The sequence below is a fragment of the Gossypium raimondii genome, chromosome 8, assembly GCF_025698545.1.
Source record: "Gossypium raimondii isolate GPD5lz chromosome 8, ASM2569854v1, whole genome shotgun sequence".
NCBI classification, from domain to species: Eukaryota; Viridiplantae; Streptophyta; class Magnoliopsida; order Malvales; family Malvaceae; genus Gossypium; species Gossypium raimondii.
The window spans coordinates 17683282-17709047 of NC_068572.1; the positions used below are offsets into that span (position 1 = coordinate 17683282).

General features: G+C 33.6%; 1 non-coding gene across 1 annotated transcript; it reads right to left on the reverse strand.

The window, feature by feature from the left end:
* Nucleotides 1-4568: 4568 nt before the first annotated feature.
* Nucleotides 4569-4674, reverse strand: LOC128032199 (small nucleolar RNA R71). Its single transcript, XR_008188327.1, has one exon. It is a non-coding gene; the product is annotated as a small nucleolar RNA R71 (small nucleolar RNA).
* Nucleotides 4675-25766: the final 21092 nt, after the last annotated feature.

Genomic DNA, 25766 nt, shown 5'->3' on the forward strand with positions numbered 1-25766 from the left:
ACTATAAAATTTTAAACTCGAAAGACCAAAACAAAAACACGTTAATAGTTGGGTGACTATTGATATAATTTACCATATCTCTAATGCAAAACCAAAAATTTGGTATACAAAATTTCTAATATGATGCGATACCAATATTTTTAAAGCAATACCAATATTTATAACATATACTAATATTTCTAACAAGAATACCTAAATTTGTAATCGATACCAAAATTTGCAATGTGATACAAAAACTCTATTATGGTACCAATTTTTCTAAAGAGATACCAAAATTGTTAATGATAACAAAATTTCTAATAGATTACAATATTTCTAACGCGATAATCAAATATCTAATGTGATACCTTTATATTTTTCCAATCACAGTCCATTTTACGTAAAATTTTATATATTAAATTTAATCAATCGATTCGGTTTTGAATCATTAATTAAATATTATTGGTTCTTGATATTTTATATAATTTATAATTGAATTTACATAAAATATTTTTGAAGTTTATAATTAACATGATCTTATATAAAAAAACTTATTCAAAATAACACATTTATAGAATTCTTGGACAAGTCTAATTTTAATTGTTTAAATTTCTTTTAAAGAATAAAAAATATTATTTTATTTTAAAATTTTAAATTCTAAAACAATTTTTAAAATTAAAAAGATTAAAGAGATTTTTGGTATATTTAAACAATAAAATTATCAATAGGGTCATGCATCAATAAAATTGGTGTGTATTGGCCCCAACATTAGAAATTCTGGTATACTAGAATATGCCCTATAAATTCTGGGGACAAGTTAGATGTTACACCCCATACCTGACCCAATCGTCGAGTCTGGGCTACAATGTGCTACACTCAAGTTTCGAATTTATCTAACTACTTCCTATCATAATACTATCACTCACAATCACATAGTACAAATAATATGGAGATGTAGACATTTAAAACTTAACTATATTTGAACTTTAGTAAAATAGTTTTTATAGCTATTTATGGTTCGCAAAGTTTATACAAGTAGCTTTAAACATACAATTAGCTAATTGTAAATAACAAAATATATATTCTAAAGCCCTAGATAGATACAACTTATGTCTAACCTTGGGACTTCGCCTATGGGCTGCCCTGTTGTATGCACATTAAATTAGGAAGAAGTTTGAAAGAGCACGACAGTTTTTGGCGTAGTCCCCTCACGTGCTCTCCAGTTCTTTCTTATTATCTATGAACAATATAACACATAAGTAATTTCTAAAGAACTTAGTGAATTCCTCATACCTTAATAACACAATGCAACCACTTTTGACGTTCTTGTTCGACCTATCTAAATAAGGAAAAAACACCGTTCCTATTGGCGTAGTGTTTACATAACACAACCTAGCTTACTTTTTCTTGGCACAACATCCTTAATGACCAACTCTTGTTTTCGCATCCGACATACAAATTCATAACGTCTAATCGCTAGATGCCATTGCGGGTTTTTTAGCATCTATATCCTCGAGAGGAAATCCTAGTAGATACATACTTGATCTTATTAAGGACATTCCGTTAATAATTTCCATAACACATCTTTCACAAAAAACACATCAGGTTGATCTTGGTGGATAGTCCCTGTTGTGGATTACTATACGCAACACGTCCTAACAGACTCAAGCTCGTAATACTATCCTTAAAGATTTATGTTTTCGAAAACATGCTAGCAGATTCGTTGTGAAGACCCATTTCAGATTAATAAGGAAAGTCTACTCCTCTCTATCAGGTGGACGGATCTATCAGTTTGACTTGTCCTGCATCCGCTACGCACCAGTAGGTAACTCAATCATAATAGATATCTCTTGAATTGATATCCTATAGGCAGATTCTTAAAGGTGAATCCCCTATTTACGGATTCATACAAATGAAAATCCATGACAGATTATCATATATTTTATCTATTGTCTCACATAAACAGATAGCTCATACTTTTGGTTTTGTACATCGCAACAATTTACCAAAGAGAACTCATTCTTGACTGCCCTTTCATGCGGATTCCTGTATGTAACATAGCCTTGACGGAATTCTACACTGTAAACTCTAAAATATATAGATATTTCAACACTCTTTTATATACAATTTATGCTAATTCCTAGTAAATAAATAACACTTTATGTGGTTTTACACTTAATTTTATGATATTTTATAATTTTCACGGGAATGTGTTAATTTAGTGAAATTTATGTTAAATGTATGTTATTTTACTATTTTTGGGAATAATTGGGCTAAGGGAAAGTATGACAATATTTTGGTTGTTTTTGGGCTTAGACAAATATAGATGGAAAGATCCAGATGCAGACATATGAGCTTCAAAATGACTTTATTCCAGGCTCAACTACATGAAGGCCTAGAATTGTTTAATTGAAGGCCCAAAATTGTTCCATTTACCCACTTTTCCATGGATTAAAGATGACAATATCCATTGCTAAAATTAGCAGTTCATAACCGATAATTCATCTCACAAAAATAGCAAAGTTGACCCCATTATCCATCAAATAAAATTAGCAACTTTTCCCCTTGGATCAAGCCTCAAAATCGTCCCACTTTCTTACTAAAAATAGCAGTTAAAACCACTCCCCTTTTACCATTCAAAGGTCAACCATAAAAGGAGGAAAATAAGTCAACTTCATTGCCAAGCCACCACCCAATCTTCCTCATATCAAGGGACGACAATCAAGGGAGAGAGAAGCAAGGATTTCCTTGCTAAAAATAGCAAGGGACGTTGGGCCTTAGAAGGCTATAAAAGGAAGCTTCATTTAATTCATCAAACACACCATTGAACACCCAGTTCCTCATCAATTTTCAGAGAAAAGCTTTGAGTATTCTTGTTTCCTTATGGCTTGCTAAACTTTTAGCTTGCCACAAAATAAGGCAATTCACTTACCAAAAATGAGAGAAATCAGAGAGAGTAACTTGAGAGCTTATTAATGATTTGGCATAAAGACAAGGAGGAGAGCCACCATGAGAAGCCGCAAGGAGAAGTCGCAGATAACCCCTTGCAGTTAAGTTATTTTCTTTTCTTATAGTGAATTGGCCATGGATAACCCCCCTTGGCTACTCTTCCTCCCTTTCTCTTTATTGTTAATTGATGTTTTCTAATGTTGAAAGACATGTTTGCATCTCATCTTAATGTTTTCAATTTAATATTGCAAGACTTAATTTTGTTTATTCTGAATAAGTATGAATCATGATTTAAGTTAATTGGTTTTTGTATTTTGAATATTTTGTGCAAATGATTGTTTCATTCTTTTAGATTTAATTCATGTTAAAACTTGTAAATGTAAGGCCAACATTTGTAGGTGAAAGAATTAACTATTTAATTTGAGAAGAGGTAATGGTTAATAGATAAAAGACCTAAATGATGCATATCATGTCGATATTGAAAGATGATTATTGTATGCATAAACTATATAAAATGCCTATGCCTATGCCTTAGGGACATAATAAGATTTTGAGAGAAGCCTATGCCTTGATTGAAATTGGGTTTAATGAATTTTCATATTGCCAAGATCCATTTGTAATATTCTTTTATAATTGACCATAAACTCTTCTTAAGTGAAATACTTGTTCTAGTCTATTCATGTTATGTTTTATTAAATCTTGTGTTTAATCTTTCGGTTGTGATTATTTTTTTGCAAAATGTGTTGTTTTATTTTGTGGGTATTTGAAAACTGACTACATCCTTATTTTAATTTTGACTCTCAACAATATTATCTTTTATTTGTTTTTTTTCCAAATTGTATTATAGTTGACTTTGAAAATAATTTACACAATAGTTCCTATGGAGACGATAACTCTTTACTTACTACTTATTACTTGTACGACCGTGTACACTTGCACGTAATCATGCAACACAAATTTTTGGCATCATTGTTGGGGACTATACTTTTTTCAATTTTTTGTGATGTAGTTTTTTTTAATTTTGTTTCTTGCTAATTTTAACTTTATTAATTTTGTGATTTTTCAGGGTTTTTGAACATAGACTGCGTTATCGATATATTGCCAATTAATCCAAAAATTGAATGTACTTTTAGGTAAAGAATAAGGGAATGATCAGACCAAAGACAAGTCGAAGAGATAAATGAAAATCCAAGAGAAGACTCAACCTGTAATACTTGGAATACGATCCTTGTTGCTAATGGCAGAGATTGAGGTATTCGGCAGTACGCTGTGCCCTTATTCAATGAACTCAATCCAAGTATTTTAAGACCTAAGATTGAGGCCTATCAGTTCTAGTTAAACCAAGTAATGTTCCAGATGTTGCAAATAATGGGACAATTTAATGGGATGCCTGCTGAAGATTCGCATTTGCACCTACGCTTATTTATGGAAGTAAGTGATTCTTTCAAGTTACCCAGAGTATCTGAAGATGTCCTAAGATTGAAGTTATTCCTATATTCGTTGCGAGATCATGCATGAGCATGGTTGAATTCCTTACCGCCCGATTCCGTATCTATATGGCAAGAATTGGTGAAACATTTTCTGATAAAGTATTTTCCACCAAGTAAGAATGCTAAGCTCAGAAATGAAATTACCACATTTCACTCAGAAATGAAATTACCACATTTCAGCAATTTGATGATGAGTCCTTGTATAAGGCATGAGAATAATCTAACAAATTATTACAAAAATGCCTCATCATGGTTTTCCTTACTGCATCCAATTGGAGACCTTTTACAATAGTCTCAACGATCACACAAGAATGGTGGTAGATGCTTTAGCTAATGAAACTTTTCTTTCAAAGTCATACAATGAGGCATATGAGATTCTTGAAAGAATTTCAAGTAATAATTACTAGTGGTTGACCAATCGAGCAGCCACAGGAGGAAGAGTAGAATGAGTTCATAAAGTCGATGCTCTTATGTCTTTAGTATCTCAGGTATCTACTATGACTTCTATACTTAAAAATATTACTACCAATAATTGCAACACTAACATGACAGGTCAACAACCAAGTCAGTTTGATAGATTGTGTGTATACTGTGGAGATGGTCATACATTTGAGGATTGCCCATCAAACCTAAAATCTATCTACTATGTGGAAAAATAACATCAAAATAGGAATGGTCCAGGTCCACAATCAAATCATTACAACCCTTAATGGTGAAATCATCCCAGTTTCTCCTAGAGTAATCAAGGGACTGGCTTAGTTAATTCCTATATGCCTTCGCGTTCAAATTATTTGCTAGCTTTTTCTCAACAAATACAGAAACCTAAGCCAATTGTGTCTTCAAAAAGTTTGGGGAACTTACTGAAAGCATATATGGCTAAGAATGATTCGAATCTAAAGAATCTAGAGAGCCAGATGGGACAGTTAGCCAATGAGCTAAGAAACCAACCTTAGGGTGCTTTGCCAAGTGATACGGAGAATCCCATAAGTATAGGCAAAAAGCAATGTAAAACTATCACTTTGAGGAGCAGAAAGGTGTTGGAACAAAAAACTATTGAAACTAAAGGTGAGCTTGTTGTTGTCCAAAATTAGAAGGAAGTTCAATCAAAAGTTGAAACTTCTATAGTGCAGAGTCCTATTCCTATGACCCCTACTAAGGTGCAATCGCAACAGAGTAGTCTTAAAGAATCAGCACTATGGTGAATGCAGAACCAACACTACCTCCGATAAGCTACCCAATTAAGGTTAAAGCTCTACCACCTCCTTATCTACAAATATTCTAGAAGCAACAACAAGAGGTACAATTTAAGAAATTCTTAGATGTACTTAAGCAATTACATATGAACATCCCGTTGGTAGAGGATCTGGAATATATGCCAAATGATGTAAAATTCATGAAAGATATCCTTCCCAAGAAGAGATGGTTAGGAGAGTTTTAGATAGTGGCCTTGACCAAGGAATGCAGTGCATTCCTGCAAAATAAGTTGCCACCGAAGATGAAAGATCCTGGAAGCTTTACCATACCATGTAACATCAATAATTCATATTATTGTATGGATTTATGTGATTTAAGAGTAAGTATAAATTTGATGCCCATGTCTGTGTTTAGACAACTGAGAATTGGTGAAGTCAGATCGACAACAATAGCACTTCAGTTAGTAGATCGATCTATAGCACGTCCTGAAGGAAAAATTGAAGACATTCTGTGTGTGTTGATAAATTTATTTTTCCTGTTGAATTTCTTATTTTATATTTTGAAGAAGATATAGAATTCCCTATAATCTTAGAAAGACATTTTTTAGAAATTAGAAGAACAATGATCGCTGTTCAAAAGGGAGAACTTACCATGTGAGTCTAAGATGATTAGGTAACCTTTAACGTTTTCAAAGCTATGAGATACCCTAATGTAGGAGAAGAATGTTCTGCTATGGATGAGATGGAATTGTTAGTTCCTGTGGGTGATTCATTGGAACAACTCTTAGCACCAGATGTGTTAAGTGACGATGAAGATGATGGAAATCATGTTGAGTTGGAAGCTGAATTGAAGGGATTCACTTCACAACCCTATTTTGAACCATTGGATTTGAAACCTCGTGAGTATAAGCAGTTGAAAGCTTCAACTGGAGAACCGTTCAAAATGGAGTTAAAGGTACTTCCTTCTCACCTTAAATATGTTTTTTAGAGTAACTATTCTACTTTACCTATGATTATTTCAGTTGAACTAACCAAGAGTCAGGAAAAGGAATTAATTAATGTCTTGAAGAAATTCAAGAAGACAATCGGTTGGACGATAATTGATATCTGAGGTATAAGTCTATTCCTGTGTATGCACAAGATCATACTAGAATAAGGCGAAAGAGGCATTATTGATGGTCAAATAAGGCTAATCCCAGTTATGAAAGAGGTGATCAAGAATGAGATTATCAAGTTGTTAGATACGAGAACCATTTACCCCATCTCAGATAGCTCCTAGGTGAGTCCAATTCAATTTGTGTTAAAGAAGGGAGGTGTTACGATTGTAAAGAATGAGAATAATGAGTCGATTCCAACTAGGACAGTTAGAGGTTGAATGATTTGTATTGACTATCGTAAGTTATATAAGGTAACTCAGAAGGATCATTCTCCATTTCCATTTTCAGGTCAAATGCTAGATAGACTTGTAGGACACAATTATTACTATTTCCTAGATGGATATTCAGGATACAAGTAGATCATTGTAGCCTCAAAAGATCAACATAAGAAAACTTTACATGCCCATATGGTATGTTTGCTTTCAGGTTTATGCCTTTTGGTTTGTATAACTTGCGACCTTTTAGAGGTGTATGATAGCTATATCCACTGGCATGGTTGAAAATTTTTGGAAGTGTTTATGAATGACTTTCTTGTGTTTGGAGACTCTTATGATGATTGTTTAGATGATTTGGCCAAAGTAATTGCACGATGCGAAGAGACGAACGTCATCCTTAACTGGGAGAAATGTCATTTCATGGTAAGGGAGGGCATCATTTTGAGTCACAGAATCACGAGACAAGGAATAGAAGTTGATAAGGAGAAGATAGATGTTATCGAGAAACTCCTACCACCAGTGTTTGTAAAGGGCATTAGGAGTTTTTTGAGACATGCTGGGTTTTACCGAAGATTCATTAAAGATTTCTCCAAAATCTCCAAAATCTCCAAATCACCCTACAAATTATTAGAGAAAGACTCAATGTTCAATTTTGATGATGATTGTTTAAAAGCTTTTTAGGAGTTGAAGAAATGATTAATTTTAGCACCAATCATCATTACCCTAGATTGGAGTTCACTATTTGAGTTAATGTGTGACGCAAGTGACTATGTAATAGGAGTTTTATTGGGACAATGGAGTTATAAGATTTTCCACCCTATCTACTATACAAGCCAAACCTTGACGGGAGCACAATTAAACTATATAGTAACAGAAAAAGAACTACTTGCTATTGTTTTCGCATTTGACAATTTTTGTTCATATCTTGTAGGTACTAAGGTGAAAGTTTATACTGATCACTCGGCCATTAAATATCTGCTTTCAAAGAGAGGTGCAAAACCAAGATTGATTTGGTGGGTTTTGTTGCTCTAGGAATTTGATCTGATGATTCAGGATAGGAAAAAAGTAGAGAACCAAGTGGCAAACCATCTCTCCAAATTGGAACAATAAGAAGACACATCTGTTCCTATTAATGGGCACTTTTCAGATAAACTCATCTTTGAGGTAAGTCATGTCCAAAATGTTCCTTGGATTACTGATTATGCTAACTTTTTAACCAGTGGTTTAATGCCATCCGAAATGAAATATAAGCAAAGGAGGAAATTCCTTCATGATGCGGGATATTATTTTGGGAGGAATCATATTTGTTTAAGTAATGTGCAAACCAGATGATCAGAAGGTGTGTAAATTGAAGTAGCCAATATTCTGTACCACTGTCTATTTATCCCCGAGTGTGGGACATTTTGGAGGATCACACACTGCAGCTAATGTATTGCAAGCCAGTTTCTTTTGGCCAACTCTATTTAAAGATGCATATGCCTATGTGAAAGATTGCAATCGGTGCCAACAAGTTGGAAATGTATCCAGGAGGAATGAGATGACACTTACCAACATTCTCGAGATAGAGTTATTTGATGTTTGGGGTATTGACTTTCTAAGTCCTTTTTTTTATGGTAATAGGTATATCTTGGTAGAAATTGACTATGTATCCAAATGGGTGGAGGCCAAGACATATCTGACTAATGATGCCAAGGTAGTAATGCAGTTTCTACAAAAGCATATATTTACGAGATTCAGGACTCCAAGAGCTATAAGCAACGATGAAGGATCCCATTTTGTGAGTAAATGACTAAAGTGGTTGTTAGAAAAATATAATGTGAAGCATAAAGTAGCTACAACTTACCATCACCAAACAAATGGCCAATTTGAATATGCTAATAAAGAAATAAAGGGCATACTTGAGAAAGTAATGCGTCCAAATCGGAGAGATTGGTTCAGAAGACTTGCTGAAGCTCTATGTGCCTATCGAACAACATTTAAGAATCCTTAGGGATGTCTACCTACAGGTTAGTATATGGCAAAGCCTTCCATTTTCCACTCGAACTTGAGCATAAAACTTATTGGATCTTTAAACTACTCAATCTAGATTTGAAGTCCGTTGGAGATAAACAGATGTTACAGCTCAGTGAGTTAGAAGAAATGAGAATGTTCTCTTACGAGAATTCCAAGATCTTCAAAAAAAAACTAAAGAGATGACATAACAAGTACATCCATCCCCGTGTGTTTTAAGTTGGTCAACAAGTCATTCTTGTAACAACTTATTTTCAGTGAAATCAGAATAGTGGTTTTGGGTCCACAAATTCGATGAGTAAATTATTATTTTAATGTCTATGGGATGTTATTAAGGTTGTATTAAAATTTCATTAAGAAATTTTGATGTTTGCATGCTCAATCTTGAAGGTTCGGCCAAGCTTTCTCATTGCATGTAAGTGATTTTTGATCACGTTTTTAATGATTTCTATATTTTTGAAGTTGTTGTAGCTTAATCTAGTTAGCTCGATGATCAATTTGCAAAATTGTTAAAGATTTAAAGTTGTTTCATGAATACTCTTGTGTGATTCTTGATGCTTAATGAAAGATTATGAGTCCTTGTTGATAAATAAACAAGTTTTGTAAAGTGATTTTTGATGAAAATAGTATTTAGGGACTTATTTGTAAAAATGATAAAATTTCATGGTAAATTTTTGAAATGATTATTTGTATGGATTGATTTATGTCTCTAGAGAATTCGGCTAGCATGAGAAGAGGATTAAAATGTTTAAATTTCAATTTATGAGCTTAAGGACTACATTGTAAAAAGTTAAAATGTTAGGAAAAAATAGTAATTTAAAAAAATGAAATATGGACTAAATTGAATAATATAAGTATTAAATAGATTGAATTTGTCTATTTAGATCAAGATAGACCTTGTACGGATTTAGATCAGGGAAAAGCGAAAGCCTCGGATTAATCGACTTCATTTTTACACTCTAATCATCGAGGTAAGTTCGTATGTACGGATTAATATGTTTATGTTATTCAATTGTATGTTATTATGTATTTATAATGTTATTAATCAATGTATTTGAAGAAATTCCATGACGGTTAATGAGTCTCGGTTGAACCTTAGGATGTCGTAGGATACAAATGACATGTCATTAGGGATTTCATGTGTCGGGTGTTGGTCTTGAATGTCCTACCGATGCCTGAGGTCCTGGATTTGTTGTGGATACTCCACTGTTTGTGTGAGTAGCATCGTGTAGCCTACATTCCAACCCACAGCTCTTGTGAGCAAGCCTATTTCACAGCTCATGTGAGCAATGATGTAAAGGAGATGTTATGGTTAGATGTTTAAGCACACTTCGTGTAAGCTTTCCCGAGTATCCGATGATATTCTAAATGGTTCCACGGGTAATGAAAAGGATTGAAATGGTAAGTTTCTAATGGAAATATGCTTATGTTCATGAAAATGAAGAATAAATTATCATATGTTTAATTCAAGTGAATTATGTATGAATGCACTAGCTTGTGCCAAGCTTGTGGTTAGATTACATTTTACTTATACTTAATGTTGTTTAGGTAAAATGGTAAACTATATTTCATGTTCTACGAACTTATTAAGCATTATGTGATTACGTAGTTTTCCTTCCTATGTTTTATAGATAATTGGAAGCTCGATCGGTTTGGAAGCTTGTCAGAGATCTATCACACTATCCAGAATAAATATTGGTAGTTTTTGATGTTTTGGCCAAGGTTATAATGGCACGTATAGGTGGACTTATAATGATGTTTAGTTTAATGTTTAAATGATGTTTTTGGCATGTATAAGTTTTTTTTGGTACCATTTGATGTTGGTTGGATTGTGTCATTTTGATACTTTGATGCATGAATGTTATGACTCAAATGGTATGATTGTGATGAAGTGTTTGTGGTCACATTTTTGTCATGATATGTTAGAAGTTGAATTATGTTTAATGATGGAAATGTGATCAAATATAGGTATGTTTAAGGAAGTTGTGAATGAATGGGTTTGAGGTGCCTTGTACGGCATATTGGTTGAATGATCTTGGATTATTGAATTGGTTATTTCATATAGGTTTTGGTCATGTTTTGATGTCTTTTTTATGGGTTCAAAAAGGCCTATAAATGTATGCATGAATTGGAGTAGAAAATGGCTTGTTTTTGGCCAAATTCATGTCCACATGGCCTGAGACACGTGCATGTAACTCAGTCGTGTGTGACACACGGCTTGGCGATACGGTCATGTGTCCCCTGTACGTTTTATTGCATTCAAGTTAGGCTATTACATGGCATAGCACACGGACGTGTGGAGCTATTTCGAGAGTTACACGGCCTGACACACGGGCGTGTGAAGCTATTTCAAGAGTTACACGGCTTGGCACACAGGAGTGTGACTTGGCTGTGTGACCCTACTCAGAGAGTTACACGGGTGAGGGCAAAATTTTTGTCTGCTGCCAAAAGCACCCGCAATAATTCCTTTTGTTTTGGAGTTTTAATCCAACTTAAAATATTGTACTATCGCTTGGGTGATTGTCCGCAATAAGGGAATTAACATCTCCCCTAGATAAATTTGTGACTATTATGGTGTCTTATTTTACAAAAATGATGAAATTGAGGAAACGAATTTACAAATTTATCGTAATGTCGATATGGATGCCTTTTTAGCCTATTTTATTGAAAATATGAGAGAATGGAAAAGGGAACCGTACAATAATTTTCTTTTATCTTTCAATCAAGTAATTATGTTCCCACTAGCCAAAAGATGGATACAATTCATTTGCACCCGAATTAGCCCTATACTTAATACTAACATGGTTAACATCTTTCAAGTTATATTGTTGTTTTCAATATTATAGCATAAGCGAATCTGCCTAGGAACATGGATTCTCAAGGAGATGAGGAAATGTGTGGTGGATGGAAGGTCAGTATTTATTTCCCCCACCTAATTACGATTTTATGTTGTAAAGCGAGGGTGGTGACGGAATCGACCGAGTAATTCCACTGCCCTAGGCGGAGCATAATTGGCAACTCCACCACCCATGAAACTGAACTAGAAAGAATAAGAGAGAATAAGATAGTAGGAACTTTAAATCGTAAGTGATTGATGATGTTGGAGACTACACGGTTTACTTCGTTGCGGTGTTTTCGTTCCCAAACTAATGGAAGAAACTTGAAAACTAGAAGAGAAAAAATAAAAACTAACGAAGCCAAAGCAAAAAGATGAAAATATTAGAGAGAAAATTAAGAGGAAAATAGAAAGAAAGATGTTTAAAGAGGGTTAGGGTTTGCAAATGAGGAATATGTGGGGACTTTTTGGGGTTTTGGGGTTTTACTGATGAAAACACATGGGTTGCAATACCCAAAACAAGTATTTTGCAAAACCCAATAGGGGTATCGTGATACTGAGGTTGGGTATCGCAATATCCTTGAAATTTTTTAACTTCAAATTTTAAAAATGTATAGGGTATCACGATACTAAGGGATTGGTATCACAATACCACTGTATGGTAAGGCCAAAATTTTATTTTGAAACTACTCGGGATATCGCGATATTTAGGGGTCAGTATTGCGATATCCAAGAGAGTTTTGGCCTTCCCTCGAAACTACCCGGGGTACCATGATACCACTTTATGGTACTAAGAAATTTCCTAATTTTTCAACCTAACTCCCAACTACACAAAAATTTAACCTACAAAATCATAAAATTCAACATGCAGCAATTTTAAAACCTACACTAAACAGAAAAATTAAACGGAGTCTATGCTTGAATCATTCAATTATTTACAAGTTCAATTTAATTGCCTAAGGGTGGATTTCAAATAATCTTCAGGGTGATCTGTTATGTAATCAAAGTGATGTTTGCTCAGCGTCTTCTACACTTTGATGTGCCTCTTGTTCTTCGCTTGACGGAGGCCACTCGAGGATCGCCAAGATCTCATAACTTTATTAAGATTTCTAATCCTTCTTGGGGTTGATTTTAGCCTTGCAATTTCACACCACTTCACACAAGTTGCAAGGTTACTAGCATGACAAAATGACAGATTAGTGGCTTTGCACTCGTACCTCAGAGACGGTGACATTTCCTTAGAGCTGTTGTCAGAATCGACAAACCTAAAGACTTTTACCTCCCCATCAATCTCCATAGTCAATTCCCCTTTTCCTACATCGATGGTGGCTCTAAAGGTCAACAGAAATGGTCTCCCTAATTGAATTGGTATCTCCAAGTCTTCCTAATATAGATGAGTGCGGAACATAATCGTAAGTTTGTCCAAGTAGTGAATTTAACTTAGGTCTCTAGATATTCGGAAAGAAACTTGGATTTTGACACAACCTGAAACGCAAACGAATTAAAAAATTAAAGAAAGCAATTAAAATATATAACTAAGATAAATAAAATAGAATAATAAATAAAATATTAGAATAATAAAAAAAGATAATAAAGAAGATAGATGGAAAAGATGGAACGTGGCATATAAAAGTCCTAAGGAGCTTTGGAAATAAGAAGAATCTACAACCCCCTTCAAATGGCTCTAATTTCTCCTTCAAGAAAGAAAACTTGGAAAGAAAAAGTTTGAAAATGATTCTCACAATCTGGAAAGATTGTTAAAACTCTTCTATAAGAAAACGTCAGAGAAATTCTTAAAAAGAAAACTCAAAGAGAATTTTATTAACTTAAAGTGAATTTTATTAACTCAAAGTGAATAATGAATGAATTGATTGAATTGTGTATAATGCAAAGACCTTTATATAGGCTAGCTAAATAAATCTAAATAAAACTCTTAAGTATACTAGAACTCTAATTAACCTAAATAAGAAGTAGTTTTAAACTAAATTTTCTTGTTGACATAAAACTCCTAAATAACTTAAAATACTTCATAATCATCAAAAAGTTCAGAATAATAAAATAATAAGAGATGATAAGTACAATATTGGATACATATATAATAAAAATTCAACCTAAAATATGAACCCAATATGGTTTAAACTCGAACTAAAAGCATGAAATACGGAAATTTCATAAAAATCCCCTCCAAAAATTTTGTCCACGCAGTCTTCACTAAAACGCTCATAACTTGAGTTCCCGAACTCAAAATTGTGTGATTCAAAGTGTGTTTCGAAGCTAAGAGATAGTTCTTCAAACTCTATGAATACATATTAATCCATAAATACCTGGATCTCATCCAAAAAATTTTCGCAAGTTGACTAATCTTTTCAACTTGAAAATTGATAACTTGATTGAATTAACTTTAATACATTTCACCCATTCTGTGCATTTATCATTCCTCATTTCATCAGAAAGATTCATCCTCACATAATAGCTTTGATCAAATCTTGGTTTTATTTGCTTGACCTTTGACCTTGTTATTGGGCCTTGAGGTAGTGTAAGCTCATCACATCCATGGGCCTGGAATGGGCCTTGAGACTTGTATCACTTCCTCAAAATCTAACACTATAAAGGTTATTGAAAAAATGAATTGTTGGAATCTAACTAACATGTCCTTAAGGACTCCCTTGGCACTGACTAATGAACGGTCAGCTAACTGCAAACTCACGAGGTCCCTAACCCTAACTTACGATAAATTGATAGAGACATAAGGTTAATACTAGCCCTAAGGTCGTAAAGGGCTTTTCCAAAGTTCACCATTCCTATCTCTATTGATATGGTGAAACTACTTGGGTCTTTGATTTTTGGTGGGACTTTCCTAGACATTACAACTCTACATTCGCCATTTAGAGCAATTTGTTCCCCTCTTCTTATTTTTTTCCTTCTAGACGTCACTTCTCAAAAGAATTTGGCATATTTGGGCATTTTTTCTAGGAGTTCAAGTAAAGAAAGGTTAAAATTTAATGCCTTAAACATATTGATGAAACTTAGAGACTCCTCGCTTTCTCTTTTCTTACTTTCTTCTAGCCTAGTCAAGAAGGGTACATGTGCTTGGCTAGGTGGTATGGTTGGCCTATCCTTAGGCTTAGGCTATTTTGGTTCAACTTTCTCTTCTACACTCTCTCCCACTCTATCTCCAACACTATGAGTGTTAGTGTTGTTTTCCTTCTCTCCTACCTCTTCCTCACTTACTGGTTTAACTAGTTCCTTAATTACTACTCTGGATCAAAGAGTAATAGACTTGGCATGTTCCTTCCCTCCTTTTCTGAGTTGGGCTCAGTGTTTCTAGGGATACTAGATGTAGCGTTGTTTTGCAACACATAAAGGATTTGGTCCAATTGACCTTGCATTTGGTGCATGTTCGCTTGCATCGAATGCATTCCTTCTTCAAGTTTACTCACTCGGATGGGTATAGGAGGGTCACTACAACAGGCGGGCTTCCTATTGACCTATTGAGGTGACTTATATGGCTATGCGGGTTGGTACGAAGGGTTAGGTCAAGGTTCATTGACGTAAGCCACTCATTGATTGGAGGTTCCCCCTTGGTTCCCTCCCCACTTAAGACTAGGGGGACCTCACACCCCGAGTTATAGGTGTTGGAGTACAGATTATACCCCACATTCCCTAGGTAGTTTACCTTAGCATAAGTATTGTCGTGAAGGTTGGCCCAACATGCACTTTCATTTTCGTGCCTTATATTTGCATTTGTTAGAATGGGCTAGTTGGGTATTTGCGGTCGAGTCGAGCTAACTTTGAGGTTTTTAAGCCTCTCGAGGATTGGTTGAAGCTTGTCCTCATTGCCAACCATATTTATGATCAACTACTTAGCCTGGTATATGAATAATTCAATCGGTCACATACTGGAGTTCATTTCCATATCTTTGATTAATTGACATCCCTTAGTGTAAGTTTATGACATGAACGCCCTAGCGGAAGGCCCATTGAGACTCGATTGCAAGTTCCTATTAAACCCATTATAAAATGTTTGCAATTATAACCAATCTTGCAAACCATGATAGGGGCGCTTACGTAGCATTAACTTGAAATGCTCTCATGCTTCATATAGTGACTCTCCCTCAAGTTGGCGAAAGTTTGTGATATCCATCCACAAATTCATGGTCTTGTTTAGGGGGAAATACTTGGCTAGGATTCAATTGGCCAACTCGTCCCACGTACTAATTAAATATATCTATTGTGAGTCTAACCACATAAAAGCATCGTCAATTAAAGAGAGGGAATAACTGAATACATATGGTGTCATCGGATACCCCGTGATACTTAAAGGTATCACATAAGGTTGGGAATCGCTTAAGATGTTGGTTAGGATCCTCGTTCATCGACCTCCGAAATTAAAGGTTCCCTTGAATCATTTGGATCATCATCGACTTTATCTCGAAGTTTTTTGCATTAATCGCAGGACGATTAATGCTCCCTTAGACTGCGTCTAGGTTTGGCATGGCGTAGTCTCGTAACACGTATTGCTCTATTTTTCTTTCGCGAAGTGTGGGTGCGCATTCCTCTACTCTCGGATTGTTAATCGGAAGATTGGCAATTGATGGGTCTATCGGTGGAGGTCGGGCCCTACTTAGAAATTGGCCCCTTCGAGTGTGTGTTAAGATCCTTTTCATTTCTGATTCGAATGGTATGATCCCGTTACTGATCCAAGTCATACGCTACCCCTTCAAAAGAAAATAACACCAACGAATCAACAAATAACTTTCCAATAAAATAACAAACAAACACAACAAAGAAGAAATATTGCATCTATAGACTTAGTTTTGGTTAATTATCTCCCTCAAACGCATGCAATAATCACATAAAAATCACTCAATCATCCATTGGCTCCTTGGCAATGGTGCCAATAACTTGATCGCTTTTTCCACCTGTGTATGAGCACTGAGGTGAAGAATCAACACTAAACAATCATATATAATGTAATATTTGCAAGTGTGACAGGTCAATTGTAATATTTGTAATGTTCAATGGAACACCCCGAGTATTCTAAGGATCAAACCCATAGGAGCCAAGGATTAAGTGATCCTTAAATGATTGGTATGCAATTAAGGAGTCTAGCTAACTACTCACTGAGTGTAATATTACGACAGACGATAATTAAGGTTAATTATTCTAATTGTTTCCTAATTACTAACAATAACTCGATTGTAACATAAGAAAAATTACAAAATTAATAAATTAATAATAGATAGCAGTTGGTTGACTTCCATGTTGTTAATTAATCTTCGGATTAAGGATCTAAATCGCATGCACTCCTAAATTGGCTTAATTTTACCAAGTTAGACAAATTAGTTTGCTTTATCTCTCGACCTCACCAAACTAATTTGGGACTATCAAATTGGTGCTCGATGAGATCTCCTATCGGTCTCACTCATCTAAATTTTCCTTTAGGGGCATCAACCCTAAGTTTTAAAGCCTATTCGATTTAATTTAGATTTTACGATTTAGTCCTTAAACCAAAAATTAACTAAACAACATTTTTATCAACCAACCATCTAGGATTTAGCTACTCATATCCACTTCTAAATAAGCAATTATCCAACATTCAAGCAAAAGAAACATCAAAGTAAACTCAAGAGAAAGTTGATAAAAACTCAAGCATTCTTGCAAAAACTTGAAGAAAACAACAATGACAGCAATGGTGGTAAATAAAAGCACAAAACATGAGATTTTTTCAGATAAAAATAAAATAAAGCTAAGTTGTATTAAAATTAAGGATTAAAGTGAAAATACAAAGAAATTTTAAGGTACTAAATAGCAATTAGCACTAAGCTACAGTAAACTTAACTAACTAACTACCTACTTAACTAAAAAAAAGAAAAGTTGAAGCTTAAACCCTAAAAAGATAAATAAAGTAACTAAACCCTAAGCTAAAAAGATGATAAAAGTTGAAGAATGTGAAATTCTCTATTTCTCCTAGCCAAAAGATAGCTTTTCAGCTAATTACAACCCAATTTTTGTTACCAAAATGCCCCTCAGTGTTTAATTTTGATTGGTGTTGATGTTGGACAAGGATTATCCTTGCACTAATATTTTGTCTCTGCTCGACAGGGGTATCGAGATATCTAGGCTCTAGTATCGTGATACCCACAATAGTTTTGAAATGAAGGATCCTTGGGTGCCTTGGTATCTCAATACCCATGGCTTGTATCGTGATACCATTAAAGATGGCCTCAATTCTTCTCATTTCAACACTATTAGAGGTATCACAACTTCCATGCTTCGATATCATGATACCCCATTCTAGGTGATGTTTCCTTCATGTTCGAGTCACCATCGACTTCCTACAACACTCAATCCACTCATTAGGTTCCCTATGGCGCATTTGGCCAACTCGGGTTTCAACAATAGCTTAAATCACAAAAAATCACTTATTCAAGAAAAAAGCTAAAACTAAATAAAAACATGAGAAAGACATCCAAATTGTTTGAGAATAAGCTCTTCAAGTGTAATGGAGAGCCTAATTTGATGCTTCAAATTATGACATATCAATTACTACATAAATAATTGAAGTTAAAAGTGAAAATTAAATTAATTAGTCATTGTGGTTTTAGTAAACAAGTTAATTAAATTTGTTTACTCATATATTCTAGTATGATAAAGTAGTAATGACTTTAATAGAATTAGAATTTAATTTAATTAATTAGTATTTTGGGAATAGAAAAATTTATTGGGTTGGTTTAATTATATATGAGTTGGTTTAAAACTCTGATAACACATATAATTATATTCAATACATGAGACAAGCCCACTTGCCCATCCCATATAAGATGGGGCAACAGCCTTAGTGTAACAGCCCGTTTTCAGTGATATCAAAAATAGTAGTTTTAATACCATAATTTTGATGAGTAAATTATTATTTTATTATTTATTTAATGTTTTCGAGATTATATTAAGGTCATATTAAAATTTCGTTAAGAAATTTTGATGTTTAAAGGTTAATTAGGTAAAAGGACTAAATCATAAAAAGTGTAAAAGTTGAGTTCTATTAGCTAAAGAGGTCTAATAGCAATGAAATCTTAAAATAAAGGACTTGAATGGTAAATAGATCATTAAATGAGTTAGTGGATAGTTATGGATAAGGTTTTATTGAAATTTTGATTGTTTTTAAAGGGTAAAATGGTAAATAAAGTTAAAAACAAATAGGCTAAAATCATCATCTTCCTCACATTTGTTTCTTCTTAACTAATTCTTTAATACAGGAATAGCTAGGGTTCGGCCAAGAATTTTTGTCACTTACATGGTATGTGTTCAAGTCTCGTTTTTAATGATTTTTATGTTTTTGAGTTCGTTTTAGTTTAATCTAGCTATCCCGGGGATTAATTTGCAAGATTGTTAAAGGTTGAGGGACTTTCCGTGGATTTTTATGAATGAATTTTGATTTTAGTTGATAGATTATGAATCCTTGTTTAAAATAAACATGTTTTGTTAAATAATTTTGATGAATTTTGGAATTAGGGATTAAATTGTTAAAGGTGTAAATCTATAGGTTTTGTTGTGAAATGTTGGTATTGATGAGTTAATTCAAGGTCTTTTGTAACATTGGTTAACATGGATTTAGGTTAAAAGGTTAGATTTTAAGTTATGAGCTTAAGGAATAAATTGTGAAAAGTTAAAATGTTAGGGAAAAATTTGTAATTTTGCATAAATATGAATTATGGATTAAATTGAATTATATAAGTAATTAATTGAATGAAAAAAATTATTTAGATCAAGATAAACCACATACGAACTTAGATCGAGGAAAAGCAAAAGCTTCGGATTACCTCGACTAAACTACTACGCCTCTAATTATCGAGGTAAGTTCGTATGAACTGTAATCATATTAATGTAGCTAAATTGAATGTTTACTATGTTTTTTAATATAAATGAATTATTATATAAAAGTATCAATGCTATAATGAATTGACAGCTATCAAGTCCCAGTTGAACCATAAGAATTCTTAGGATAAAAATGACATGTCATTAGGGATTTCATGTTTTGAGCGCTGGTTTTGAATGTCCTACCGATGGCTGAGGTCCTAAAATTGTTGTGGATTCTCCATAGCTTGTATGAGTAGCATCGTGTAGCTTACATTTCGACCCACAACTCGTGTGAGCATTGATGTAAAGGAAATGTTACGATTATATGTAAAGGCACACTATGTGTGAGCTTTCCCAAGTATCTGATGTAATTCTAGATGGTTCAATGGGTAAGAAAAGGAAATGAAATGATAAATATGCAAATGGAATGAATCATGACCTCATGAAGATATTGATGAGTTAAATGACATGTTTACATATGGAAACTACTTATCTTATGGTTGAATTCATTTGTATCATGGAAAGTATATTAACTTGTGAGTTGGTGATGTTGTATATTCTTATACTAAGCTTATGACATTGGTATTGACTTATGATTATTCCATGAATTGTATAAATGAAATGGTATGTTATGTTTTGGGTTTATACGAACTTACTAAGCACTTGTTGCTTACGTAGTTCATTTCCTTTGTTTTATAGATTATCGGAAGCTCGATCGATTGGAAGCTTGTCGGAGACCTATCACACCATCCAGCAATCAATTCTGTAGATTTTGAGTATTCTGGCCAAGGTTTATGATGGCATGTATAGGATGTTTTGTAATGATGATTTGGTGTGTTTATGCTTTGAATATTATGTTTTGTTTGGTGCACTTCAATGCCTTACCAAGTTATGTCATTTTGGTCACTTTCAAATGGTTGTATATAAGGTTCTTTTGGTATGTTTTTAATGGCTTGATAATGGTCATTTGTGATATGCTTTGGTAGGTATTTGAACTAGATTTTATGCATGAAATAAGGTAATATTGGCATGTTTAGGTCAATGATATTTGGATAGAATTGTGGTGTCTTTAAATGGCATATTGGTTAGGTGAATTAAGTTGTTTGAAATGGCATGATTATGTGTTTTTCAATGACGCTTTAGTCCCTTGAAAGTGTGCACAAATGGTTTGGTTGGTTATGGAAGAATTGGGTATGAAATGGTTTGATTTTAGGTAAATTTTGGGTTCACACGGCCTGGGACACGACCGTGTGTCATCTGAGAATTTCTTAGGGTTCAAGTTAGTGAGTTACACGACCTAGCACACGAGCGTGTGTGGCAACTCAGAGAGTTACACAGCCTGGCACACGAGCGTATGACACAATCATGTGACCCTACTTAGTGAGTTACACGAGTGAGGACATGGGTTGGGACATGACCGTGTGTCCCTTGTTCGAAAGTTACACGACATGGCCACACGGCCGTGTGACCCTCTGTTTTCCAATTTTTGCAACTTTTTCTTAAACTTTCTGTTTTGTTTCAAATTAGTCCTGAATTACCTCAAAGATATTTTTAATGACTCGAGGGCTCGATTTAGGGACAAAATGTATGTGATTGAATGGTTTATAATATATTTAAATTATTGAATGTTGTGATGTTTAAATATTTTTGATTGTAAGGTAATGCTCTGTAACCCTAATCCGACGAGGAAGACGGGTTAGGGGTGTTACACTTAGTTCCCAAAACAAGGGTGCCACCACTCATACATATTCCTAGTAGGGAATTATGTGTATTTTTAATTAAAATTTTATTATTTTGTTTATACGTGTTCTACTAATACTCGTATGATTTTCTTTATAAATAGAGATTATTGGCTAAGTAAAAAACACGCCACTTTAAACACTGATACTCTGTCAAAATTTTGTGAGATTTATTTCCCTAAATAAATTCTAAATATTTAGATAGTTCATCTTTCAGTTTCTAGCCTTTGAAAGATATCAATATTCCCACTAAGTATCGATAAAGTTGTCATAAGTCTTCATTTGTTGGTCATTTGAGCATGCACTCTAAGTAAGCCTAGGTTCAAGAACAACAGAGAAGATTGTGTTGGTAAAAAGTCAAGAACATACTTACCGCTTATTTCAAAATGCAAATATGAATTTGGTAAAAAAATTTATTGTTATAAATATTACAAGCACTCAGTTTTAGAAAATTTTAATTTTTTTTGTCGTGCATCAAAATTGTTTTCTGAACTAAAATTTTCCAACAATTGCATTTAACTCTATTATGTTTAATGTTAGTAGAGGCAATAAGTTTGAGCCCCTCTAAGTTCCCATAATTTTGTTTCCACACTAGTGGCACAAGGGATATGCCTAAAAGAACCAATGACCCAATTGCCTCTAGTGCCTCTGGTGCCTCGAATCAAAGTCCTTGCACCCCTGTTCTCGAGTTGCCAATAAAATAGCCATTTAAGATCAATTTAAGCCATTCAGGGGGAAGGCGTTTCTGAAAGATTACAATAATGGTGGGCATGGGAATTCTTTTAGTAGCTAAGGCAACTATAAAGAATTATACTTCTTACACAATAGTTTTAGAACAAAGAGAATCATTAAAGGGTTTGCTAGTAAAGAAAAAAGAGTAGATAACGAGTTTTTGGAGAGGTTAGTATTGAGTATGTTCCACAAATTTCGACTAACAAGGCAAATGAAAAGAAAATGCTTAGTTGTTTCAAAGTGGTTTAGGCACATGTGACAAAGATCTTGGATGTTGATGCTTTGCTTGCACAAAAGGGAGCTGATAGGTAAGATGCTATGAAAACATTCTCAAATAAAGAATTTTAGTATTTTTTGGGGGCCGGGGGGTGATCAGCCCATACACACTCACATACAAAGCAACAAAAGTGATCAATACTATTCACAGTTAAGGCACGATTTTACCATAAGCATGACATCATCAAATTGTAATATAGTAGTTACAATAGAACACTTAGGTAAGTACTTCAAATATCGTTCTTCCACAGGAATTGATAAGAGAAAATTTACATATTAATTAGTCATAAAATGACAACTAGCCTACTTAAATCAAATTTCAATAATGTCAAATGATTAAGAAGTCTATTGAATTAACCTACTTCTAAAGTATGAATTACCTATAGTTCCTAAAGCCTCTTTCTTTATTAGAAAATGCAAGAGCATTAAGGCGACGGTTAATTAATTAGTTAATTCCTCATGAAGTACTCCCATATCTCAATTTTATCAGTTACCACTTTTAATTAGAAATTTCCTCTTAATCTCATCCTAGGTTAAAAATTACTATCTAATATCTCCTCTCGATCTCACCTAGACACATAGCTCACCTTTCGGTCTCACTACTTACTATGAGTAAGTTAATAATTACTTAATAGATTCTCCTCTCGATCTCACCTATCCAAATCTTGCACTAAAGATGTCAATTTTAGCTTACTAAACTCATTAACATAATCAAGCAATTGATATAACCAAAACAACATGAATACATCATTTAAAATTAACATCATAATCAACCATCAAGGCTATTTAGAACCATATCAAAGAACAATTCCAAATTTCCATTCTAAACATAGATTAGAGCTGGTTTTTCCTTATGGCTTCGCTAAATTAATGGTGAAGTTTGATTTTCATGCAAAAAATTCTTGTTATGAAGAAAGGGTTAGGGCTGGTATTTTCTTATACCTTCTCTAAACTGATGGTGGAGTTTGATTTTCAATTGGTTATAAGGGAGATTAAGAAAAGAAAAGCCTCGTTGAGGGAATGGAATTGTTTAGTCTTTCCTATAGTGGATGCGTGTACAACCTTCAGATAATTAGAATTGGATGTTAATAGAACTTGCTAGATGTGAGTGTGATGTTGGCTCTTTGAAATTTTAACTAGAGTGCTTCTCTATTGCTATATGTAATCTGAATTTTCGTTAATAATGAAAATGCTTTTCTATTAAAAAAAATAAAAGATGCATCTCGACTTCTTGTCATTAGCTAAAACTTTATTATCTCAATTCATTCAATTTTATGTAAATCAAGCTCCTCCATTAGATTTCACACCTTTAATAATATTAGTGATGTTATTATATTTGGTATAATTTCATATACCTTCATTTTGCAACTTAAAATCATATGCAAACCCAAAAAAATAGTAGTCCATATCAGAGTATCATGCTCGTGTAGCATTTTTTATTTTTTATATTAAAATTAATTTATTAAAGGGTATATTGATATTTTTGATTTTTTTACATTTTTATAAAAATAAAATAAAATAAAATTAAAGGGTATACTAATCACTTTAGCATTTAACATTTTGGACTTTTATTCTTTAAAAAAATTATTGGAGGGCATATTTGTCATCTGAGACTTTTTCTTATGTTATTGCAACACTTATTCGGGCAAATGACCAAAAAAAGCCCTTTTTTTTTAAAAATTATCGAAATGGGCCAATTATCTAATTATTTACCGAAATGGTCCATTTTTCGCGAAATCGCGTCCACGTCACGTATGATGTCGATGCTGCAGCGAGAATCGCGTCTCGTCGGTAGCGATTTGTTGACGTGGACACAAATCGCGCCTCTAGGACGCGATTTCGTGACGTAACATCAATTTATGTTTTTAGCTTGGAAAACTTTGAAAGGCCATAACTTTTCGCTCGGTTGTCCGATTGAGGCGATTTTTTATTTGAATAACTTTTCGAGATCTACGTACGCAAATAGTCAAGGAGGTTTGCTGCACTTTTCATCGAAAAAGATCCTTTTTGGCCCCTAAATTTTGATTTTTCGGTTTAAAATTGAATTTTGAAACATTTAAATCATTATTTTCCTTATTTATTTGGAGTAAACACGGATTTTTTTACGAAATTGTTGTATTATTTTTACGATTTGACACGTGTATGGAATAGGTCCGATAAATTGTTAGAACGTAGGTAATATAATTAAGATAATAACAATATTTTAATAATATGTCAATTAATTAGTTTAGTTTAGTTGGTTAATATGTTTGCTCTTTTCTTTTAGTACCTTGGTTCAAATCTTGTTGGAAACAATTTTGAATCTTTTTGTACTTGTTGTTATTGATGTAATATAAAAGAGTTAATTGATTCAAAAAAAATGTTACCAACAAGATTTGAACCAATGTACTAAGGGAAATGAGCAAGCATGTTAACCAATTAAACTAAACTAATTAATTTACATATTATTAAAATATCATTATTATCTTAGTTATATTACCTACGCTCTAACAATTTATCGAACCTATTCCATACACGTGTCAAATCGTAAAAATAATACAACAATTTCAGAAAAAATCCGTGTTTACTCCAAATAAATAAGGAAAATAATGATTTGAATGTTTCAAAATTCAATTTTAAACCGAAAAAATCAAAATTTCGGGGCAAAAAAGGATCTCTTTCGATGAAAAGTGCGGCAAACCGCCTCCGGCTGTTTGTTAGCGCGTAGATCTCGAAAAGTTATTCAAAATAAAAAAAAATCGTCTCAATCGGACAACCAAGCGAAAGTTATGGCTTTTCAAAGTTTTCCAAGCTAAAAACATAAATCGATGTTACGTCAAAGAATCGCGGCCCTAGAGGGCGCGATTTAGTTCACGCCAAGAAATCGCTACCGACGTGGACGCGATTTCTGGCGATACCCCGACATCACACGACGTGAACGCTGATTTCATGAAAATGGACCATTCCGTAAATAATTAGATAATTGGCCCATTTCGTAATTTTGAAAAAAAGGGCTTTTTTTGGTCATTTGCCCCACTTATTCCTCTAAATCAAATTCATGAATTATATTACAATATTTATTTTATTTTATTCTATTCAATTATAATTTTATTTTATTTCATTTTAGTGAACCAAACTTGTTATAAGTGTCTCTCATTGAGAATGGATGATGTTATAAGAATAAAAAATTGGGGGGGGGGAAGAAGGAAGTAAAAGGATAGCACGTGACGATAATCGGTATCTGTATAGGCTGAGGCTCCAATCGGTAGTTTTGTTTTTGTTGATTTAGTTTGAACAAGTGACAACCTAATTAAGTTGCATAGTTTTTATCAAAAGGGAATCTTTTTTGGGTTT